Genomic DNA, 9,924 nt, shown 5'->3' with positions numbered 1-9,924 from the left:
CTTATAGCTGTTTCTTCCAGTGGCTCTTCTACTTTATTTCTAAGACTTCGACTAGAAAATCTTAAAAATTATCACACTTGTGTAAATATAAATGCATACATACCTTATAACAAATGTGTATATATAGCCCTAACTTTATTGTAAAATTATGGTAACAGAATCTTACAAAGTCTGAAAGTATCTCTCTTCCCCCGTCGCCTTTACAGCCCAATAAACTAGAGAGGATCTCTTTTGGGTTTTTTACCATGCCCTCATTCTTTCTGTGGACTCAGCTGCAGCTTGTCTGACCATTATGTATTCTGCGGCTTTACAGCCTGTCTCCCAAGGTCATTCTGACATACCGTTACAGATATACTATCATGTCCTATCTAAAATTTAGGATTATCTTTGAAAGTGTGACCAGGGGTGGGCTTCAAAAATTTTAGCAAGGGCTTCTCTGCCTGGTTGCTGGGTGGCCGTGGCCATGGTGGCCGTGGCCTAGTCAGCCTCCTGCACCATGGTGAGGGGGGTATTTTTGCCATCCCTGGGCAAATTCCTTGAGTCTCTGGGAGGGCAAAAACGGCCTCCCCAGGCTCCGGGGGCCAGAAATGTGCCTGTTTCTGGCCTTCCAAACTTCTGGTAAACCCATTTTTCACCCTCCCCAAGCCTCTGTGCATATCCTGTACTTACCTGTATCCAAAACTCCTGGGAGGGGCAGGGCAGAGTGGGCAGGGCCAGCCAGGAGTGAGATTTTGGGGTTCTCTGAACTGCACAGAATCTTAACTAGAGGTTCTCCCGAACCCCTGAGAACCCCCAGCAGTCCACCCCTGAGTGTGACTCATCCTACAACCTATATTGTATCACTCAAAAATATATACCAGTGAATTAAGACTCCTCTATGACCTGCCTGTCAGAACATATGGTTATGTTAGGTTTGCTGTTTGGAATGGAATAAATGAACAGATGTCACAGTAAACGTTAAACCATCTATTGGCCGCCCTTGAGCTGGTGAGGATTTAAGCAGGGCATCAGTTGCCTCTTGTGTGAATACTATCTTGGCTGGCCTAGGTATTGGGTTTAGAATTTTTTCCCTGAATTATTTCAGTGGTATAGTGCTATAGAGTTTCTTTGGAGCAATGTGAAAGGTGAAACAATCCCTGGCAAGTGTATCTGATTTTTCCTGGTTAGACTTTTACTGCCATTTTTCTATATATATTGTGAAATATCTTGATTTGAATATGATTAAGGTGTGACCTGACATACACTTATTTGAAAAAAAAATAGGTCCAATGAAATTGAGCAAAACTGACTCTGTTCTTGCTTAACACCTATAGCATAACAGTAGTACTTCTCTTCCTTCAGTTTACACAAATACTCACCATATAGTAACAGACTGCATGCTGTTGAATTTTTCCAACATCCTTAAGAGTTTTATCGTCATCTCTTTTTTGTTTCTTACTTTTTATTTTTAGATTTGTATGATGATGTAATTTGGAACAGGGATTCCGAAGACTATTTAAATACTGGTTAACATTATTCTTGGTAGATACTTTCAATATAAGTGCAGTCTTTTAACCTGAGATCCTGTGAATGGAACCTGAATTTTATCTATAGGCCAGCCACAAATTGTACAACTGAGTAATAGCAACTTAATGCAGAACAAACTTGCTTATGTTAAGGATGAATTGTTGTGCAATTAATAGGCTATCAATAGTTTTAATAAATGTTGAAGCCTTTGGTGGCTCTTCTCCAGTTCAATTTAGGATAATCACTGTTTCTTTTCCAAAATCTATTTTTCAGTTCTTTACATACTCTACCTTAAGGTTATTTACTCTAAGAGTGAAATACATAGAGAGACATGCTTATAATGAGAACTAAGTAGTAAATATTCTCAAATTTTGTCCCTTTTTAAATGTTGCAAGAAACCTGAGAACTAATAATATATGCTGTTGCTGTCTAATATAAGTACAAATCTGTCACTTGATGGGGTTACTGTATATTTCTGACCTTACCTTTAGTAATAGTACACTTCATTTACAGCCAGTAGGTGGCATAGCCTCTACACATACATTGGCTGTTTTCAAAGCAACAATTATGCCATCTGATGAAATGTCTCATTTCTGTATATTTACATTTAGTTGTGATTATATGTATATTTACATTTAGTTGTGATTAAAACATGGAAGACAAAACAGAAATGAGAATAGCAACACAACAACTTCTGATCATAAAATGATCTGGGTTTTCTGTCACTATTCAACATCTACACATCTCCCTACGCGATTTGAAGCCAAGCCACTTGCGCTTAACCAACCTATTTCAGAGTCATTAAAATTAGAGACTGGGAAAATATTTTTCTATAAATATTGGCACTTTGGAATATTGCATCCTAAAAAAATGTAGAGTTGTTATTTGGATACTGCATTTTATTTAGAACTGCTAGGAAGGGAGTTTGTACATGGTTTCTGTTTTCTTAGTCATTCAAAGAAGTACATTGTACGATCATTTGCTCACACCTTGGTTCCTGGAAATGCCTGTGCCGGAACAAGAGGGATGGTAAGGAGTCTGATAACTAAGGCTACAATTAGTAAAGATCTCTACTTCCTCAGCTGTTCGTTATCCCTTGTTTGTTGGCTACAGAAGTCAAATGCTACTATTGAAATCACATCTTTAGGTGTTTGAAGGATGGACTCTTGACTTCTGTATTTCGTTCTTCACTGGCTTTTAGAATCTCCAAGAAGAAGGAGAATTGGCAACCTTTGTTAGCACGTGGCTGCTAGAGCCATAATGATGACATTTTGGGTTTCGACATCTGATGGCTGCCAATAGCAATTTCAGCAAAACTTCTATTATTCTGCCCACTAACCTGATTGTTGAGCAATTTCTTCAGAATCAGACCTTGTTTAACTTCTCAGAATAACCCATACAAGACATCCCAGTCATGAGAAGAAAAGAAACTAGCCATGGTTATTTGCCTGATCTCAAAGTGTGGTCTCACTTCTGATCCTGTATATTTTAGGATTGACTTTCAGCCTTTGCCTGCTGTTTTTATTCCCCCCATCAAGGCCTCTTCAGCTGCTTCATTCCCAGCTCCCAAGGAACTGAAATTTGTTGCAACACAAATTGTGCAGCAACCTGATTTAAGTAATGATAGGATTGCAGTGGATAATTTAGTTTTAACAGAAACTCAGCTCACCGTATTTCAATCTGCTAGTTATTCATGTAATTTATTATATACATGTAACTAGTTATTATATTTTATTTATGTTATTAAAGTTTTTTGTTATGTATTACTATAGTTATTTATGGCACAACAGCTTTACTATCTTATTATAGTTATTTATGTGATTATACACATTTAACTATAAATACATCTAATGACTATAAGCAGGTCATATATAGGAGAATTATGCAGGAATATGCTTGCAAACTAGGGGCAGGAAACATTTGTGCATCCAGTGTTCTTCAATTACAAGGCCAAGATTCCCTTACATAGTCATTTTTATGAGATGGAAAAAAAGATTATGGATGTGTACTTCTATCACTGTATGATGATCTCTTTCGCCACCTCCCTGTCTTCCCTCACTTTAATTAAATGTGGTATGTGACAGAAAAACAAGTATGTTATAACAGAACAAACAAGCCAGCCCAAAAACACCACAAGAATTTCTAAAGTTTTAAAACAATCTGGAAAATTAAGTAGATAAACAGAAAGCTTTTTTTTTCCTTTTTCCTTTTGCAAAGGTAAAAGGCTTTGGCTGTTTGAAGAACCATATTCCAGACTGATGAGGGTATTTTAAACTCACTCCTAACAACATCCTCATCCATTTCCTTTGGAACTTTCTCTATTATTCAGAGCTTTTCTTGCACCACCGAACTGCTGACGTAAATCATTGCATGAACCCACTTTTTATAAAACAAATTTCTCTGGTTTTTCTTGTTCCTTGTTACATAATTCCTTCTTACATAAAATTCCCCAGGAGAATCTCTATGTGTTTTTGCGTAACTATATCTTTTCGCAATCATCTTTGTTCAGAAGGATCTCTCTCAAAACATGTTTTTAATTCATATTTCTGACCAGAGAAATATGGGGGCTGCCCTATGCTGAACAGTGCCTTTTCTCTATGTTGTAATGGAATCTGGTATGGTAGAGAGGACACACCATTCACAGAATATTCCCTAGCGAGTTTGTTTTTTTAAAAAAAAATACCACTATGAACTATTTTCCCATGTTATTTGAAGTTTATTCTTGCATTTAAAAAAAACACCACAAATCCTGAAGAAAAATAGTAAAATATACTTGTGTGAATATTTTTATTTTATTTGGCATTTGTTATCTATTTAATTAATTTGTACAGCTGCCCATCTCCAGATATTTAACTCTGGAAATGCACAATGATTGTAAGTAAAAAAATATTATAACTTGTGCAACAAATCAATGTCAATAAATACATGGCTGCCAGGATTAAAAAAAACAACCAAGACAACAATTAACCATGATACAACTCAAACATACACTTGGGGCCTAAGGCTAAGTAACAAAACCAGATCTTCAAGGTTTTATAAAAGGACAGCTGTCTAATTTCTGGAAATAATGTTCCAGAGGACAAGCTGTCTTCTTGGGCCCTGGACACCATGTAAATCAATCAATCAATCAATCAAATCAATCCTCTTCATGAGGAAATGTTCAACCATCCTAGATGTAACCTACCCCTAGGCAATTATTTGCAAGCTAGACAATATGCATTTACGATTATTCCAATACAGTTGAGTAATGCATTCTCTCTTTTTCTCTCTCTTTCTTGCAATGAACATGTGGCCGAACTCTTTAGTCTAAATGTACAAAGAGAGATCAGAATCTTAAAATCATTCCTAAGGAGAAATTTCTTGACAATTAGAACAATTAATTAGTGGAATGACTTGCCTTCAGAAATTGTGGCACTCCAACACTGGAGGGTTTTAAAAAAAGATTAGACAACCATTTGTCTGAAATGGTTTTCTGCCTGAGAAGGGGTTTGGACTAGAAGACCTCCAAGGTCCTTTTCAACTCTGTTATTCTATTATTCTGTTCCAATGTTAATACTAAATAAAAATAACTGAATATTTACTGTCCTTAAACAGCATACTTAAGAGCTAAAAGTGCAACGGGGTCAAATTGTCTTACCCAGGAACATCATCTTCAGCCGATAGGCCCATTTCTTTAGGCCACACTATATAACAGTCCATAAACTCTAAAGAATAATAACATTGGTACAATTTATTGTCAGCAGTTCTTGAAGGCAAATACAAAACAAATCCCATATGAGCTAAGATTCTGTCCTTGTAGAAAAGGGTCTATTGAATCAATTGTCCATGTCTTGCTGTATTGCATTTTTATAAGGATGCAAAAAAAATTGCTCTTGACCTAACAAACTAGTGAGACAATTTTTATTTAGTCTGTGTGCAACATGAACAATATGATTTATATTCAGTTTCTATGAATATGCCTATCTTTTGCTGTACTGCTTGTAAAATCATATACATTTTGATGCATTGATGAAATATTCTGATTTGTCTACTATTACTTTGTTGAATTTAGCCAATAACCATTAGTAATATTAATACAATAAGAATAATCAGATTATGGAATGGGTAATAAAATATGAAGTGCAAGTATGATATTCTTGGATAAAGGTGATTCGTTTTATATTTTTAGTATATTAATTACACCAATCGTGATAAAAAAACCTTTTTCATGTGCACAAACTCTATTGCTTCTTAGGGTTAACATTTAATAAATTATGCCAAATAACTTAATTATTTTTATGGGATATAACAATGACATACCAGCTGTAAGAATGATTTGTCATTTTGATAAAAATGATGACAAGTTGGAGAATTTTTAAAAGCATTCTTAATGAGAGGAGATTTAAGGAGAAGAACACTGAAATAAAATTGTCATAAGACAATTCCATTTTAAAGAAGAGCCATTTATGGTGAAAATTGCTAATTTGAATGTTTGGCACACATGATTGGCTTGTAGCCTGCCCTTTATTTTTAGATAATGTTGAATTGCGAGCTTAATTCCAGAGATCTTATGTCTCCTGTCTTTGCAACTAAGAGTAAATTTATATGCTGACATCTGCTTTAAATAGTTTCATGTCAGGAGAGCTAAGAGAGGTGAGCCAGGTCACAGTGGAAGTTTTGAGGGAAGGCATGTTGGCAGAAATACCATCTCGCCATATGACAATAGCTACCACATGGAGCCATTTAAATGGTTTCTGTCTCATGTAATCTCACAGTTAAAAGCCCCTAAAGTCATTAAGTCCAACTTCCTGCTAATACATGGAAATTCTTGCAGCTTACATTTCTGGAGGTTGTAACTTGTAATGAATCCCTTACATTTTGCATATCTGTCAAATAGTAAAATGTTATTATTAAACCTGAGAATCTTCTTACCATGTCTTGCTGAATACCAAACATTATCTTCTAATACATGCAGTTGAATGCATTTATCTGGAGGAATGTGGTCATAAAAAGATAAACATGGGGTAAATGTGTCCTTCTGAAAGAATAAGCAGTGTAATCCCATCTGGATGTGTCTTTTATGGTCTGACAATAGGCTATGCTGATTAGTCCAAAACATCTGGAAGCCAAATGTTTTCTTATTCTTGCCAAGCAGAAGACAGTCACTTTACAACAATTGCTGGTTTTAAAAGTTAAGTAGGGTCTCAGCAGATACTTTGTTAAAAGCCACCAGGGAATTCCAAGGTTTTATATTCCAGAAGAAAAAAACGGCAGCTCTGGCGAAATACTCTTGCTAAGAAAACTATATGTCCATGAGGTCACAAAGAATAAAACTCTACTCAGATGACATTTGACTTTTATCTTTTAATATCTCTACCAGCAAATGCTCAGTCTTATATATTGGAAAAAAGAATCCTAACAACAAGTACAAACTTGATGGTCATTATCTTACTGACAACCCTCACCCTGTCAAAGATCTCGGAGTTCTCATATCAAATGACCTAAATGCCAAAGCCCACTGCAATTACATAGCAAAAAAGGCTCTAAAAGTAGTAAACCTAATTTTACGCAGCTTCTTTTCCAAAAACTCTACACTACTAACTAGAGCATACAAAACATTTGCCAGACCTATTCTTGAATACAGCTCATCAGTCTGGAACCCACACCACATCTCTGACATGAATACAATAGAACGCTTCCAGAAATATTTTACTAGAAGAGTTCTTCACTCCTCCGAAAACAACAAAATACCTTATACCACCAGGCTTGAAATCCTGGGATTAGAAAACTTACAACTCAGTCGACTTCGACATGACCTGTGTTTAACACACAAAATCATCTATTGCAATATCCTTCCTGTAAATGACTACTTCAGCTTCAATTGCAATATTACAAGAGCAAAAAATAGATTCAAGCTTAATGTCAACCGCTTCAAACTTGATTGCAGAAAATATGACTTCTGCAGCAGAGTTGTTAATACTTGGAACTCATTACCTGACTCCATAGTCTCTACTCAAAATCCCAAAATCTTCAACCAAAAACTGTCTACTATTGACCTCACCCCATTCCTAAAAGGACTATAAGGGGCGTGCATAAGAGCACAAAAGTGCCTACCATTTCTGTCCTATTGTTCCCTTTATTATATCAAATTAATATAGCTAATGCATATTCTTTACTTATATATATATATTCTTCATGATATGTTTTTTTTACTTATGACAATGTTTATGTATACTGTTATGACAAAATTAAATAAAAAAAAACTTTGTTTGCTTGTTTTGATGTCTTTGAGCCAGCAGTCCTGGCAATTGCTTGGACGCTGAAATTTAAATGGATGCAAATCCCGTCTTTGTCACTGTCTGATGCAACTTTTCTGACTATATGAGAATATTTAGCTGACAACCATATTTCACTGTACTGTGAAAAATTGTATTGGTTTTGGCAATGGAATTGAGCTAGCAAGAAAAAAGACCTGCCTAAAAAGATATGTGCTCTACAATTAAAAGTTTATTTGGTGAACAAGTCTGTCTTTCACGATCACATTTTACATTTGTAAACTAATGTGCTGTGTCTGAGATGGACTTTGTAATTCACACAGTTGTAAAAGCAGTGAAAACTTTGAAGGACTTACTGTTGTGTGGAAATTCATCCAACTATTCAATAATGTGGGACAGGGCCAAATGTTTTGGCATTGCTTATTTCATGGGATTCAGTTGGGCCTAATATACTAGTCTGTGTGAATCTTCAGTTAGAAACTTGCTTTGTAAAACGTGGTTATGGTTTGTTTGGACAACATGTGGCATAAGTCAAGTGCCAAAGCAGAATATGCTGATACTGCGGTCCAGTTGTTTTCAAATAGCTGCTATCTGCATGGAACAATGCTGCCAGCTTGTATTGTGTGTTGCCAAGGAGTATCCACAGGATTTGGTTAAAAAAGTCAAAGAGATTCCACCTGGTTTTATTTGCATTAGCATCTCTAAATCAGGGAAGAATTCTTCTAATGCTCTTTTATGTTTCTTTTCCAAAATAAATATTTCAGAATCCATTTGTTATTTTGTGTTTACTTTTCATTTTAAGTGTTTCAAATGTTACTGGATTTTTTTCTTCTTCTAGTTCCATATGCCGATTCCTTTTCATGCTGACCTTCAAGCAGCTCACAACCACATGAAGCAAATTTGATAATTTGATTCCATAGTTAGAAAAAAAACCAAGTAATTGCAGATTTGAAATGGATGCTATATTGCAGGGGTGTCCAATTCAAGGCCCAATTAATTGAAATACCCATGCCACGAGGAAAAATAAGGCGTTGCTTATACATTTTCACTAAGAGGATTTGTTGTGCCTCGCCCGCCCCCCTCTCTGCAGCCGGGCCCCTCCCATCTCCTGCTATCTCAGCCAGAGACTGATAATGAAGGCGAATGGCCTGGCATGCCTCCAGCCCCCAGTCCTGGCACCATGCCTGGACAGACTGAGCAAGACGAATGGCCTGGCATGCCTCCAGCCCCCAGTCCTGGCACCATGCCCGGACAGACTGAGCAAATAAACCTCCCCCCCACAGCGTGTGAGCACGATGAGCATGAAGCCAGTCACGAACTAGAATTGCCAGCAGCTGGAGGGTGGACAGATCCACGCTTCCGGAGAATGGAGAGGCGACGTCAGCAAAAGGAAGGGAGGGGCAGGCCTGGATAAGTGCTGAGTCATGGAGCCACACCCCATGGCCTATATAAAGGATCTGCTTTCTGGCATTCTTTGAGTCAGTCAAAGTCTAATCTGGTTGCTGAAGTCACACCTTGGATTCCTGCCTGCCCTGAGAACTCTGACAGGACTTTGGCAAAGCTGCAGAGGCTTCGTGGCCACGCTTGAGACAGACTTTACAGACCCAGCCATCAGAGGAGGAGTGGGACATGACAGGATTGCTGTGAACCTTTTGCCCACATTTTAGAAAATGAGACTTAAAGGCCTTCCTAAATAAAATTTCCATGAAGGCCTATCATTTCCCTGATCAAGTCATGTTGAACATCCCAATGACTAAGAAAATATCCTGTTGAATTGCTGATGAAATGACCAGTGCAGGTAAACGTCTATACTGCCTTTCCTGCAAGAATTCAAGGCAGCTTATGCAAGGATCTCCATTTTATCACCATAATAGGTAAATTGAGCTGAGAACAAATTTCTGGCCCAAATCACTCAGTATAATTCCACAGTTCAAGGATGAAATAAAACCTGGCTCTAGCACTATCACCACTATTTCTCAGTAGCTGAATTCATGTACCTCTTGAAATATCTAGTGGTTAGAAGGCGTAAAAGAGGTCAAATGACGGGACATCTGGGCAGGAATAATATATATCATGTGGAATAAAGTTTAATTCAAACTTTTTAGAAAATGGGATGAAAGAAAAGGAGAAGTTCTTAGTATTCTAATTCCTTGCAGGCCAATTT

The sequence above is a fragment of the Ahaetulla prasina genome, chromosome 6, assembly GCF_028640845.1.
Source record: "Ahaetulla prasina isolate Xishuangbanna chromosome 6, ASM2864084v1, whole genome shotgun sequence".
Classification (NCBI taxonomy): domain Eukaryota; kingdom Metazoa; phylum Chordata; class Lepidosauria; order Squamata; family Colubridae; genus Ahaetulla; species Ahaetulla prasina.
The sequence above is the reverse complement of the archived record's forward strand: the minus strand, read 5'-3'. Positions refer to the sequence as shown.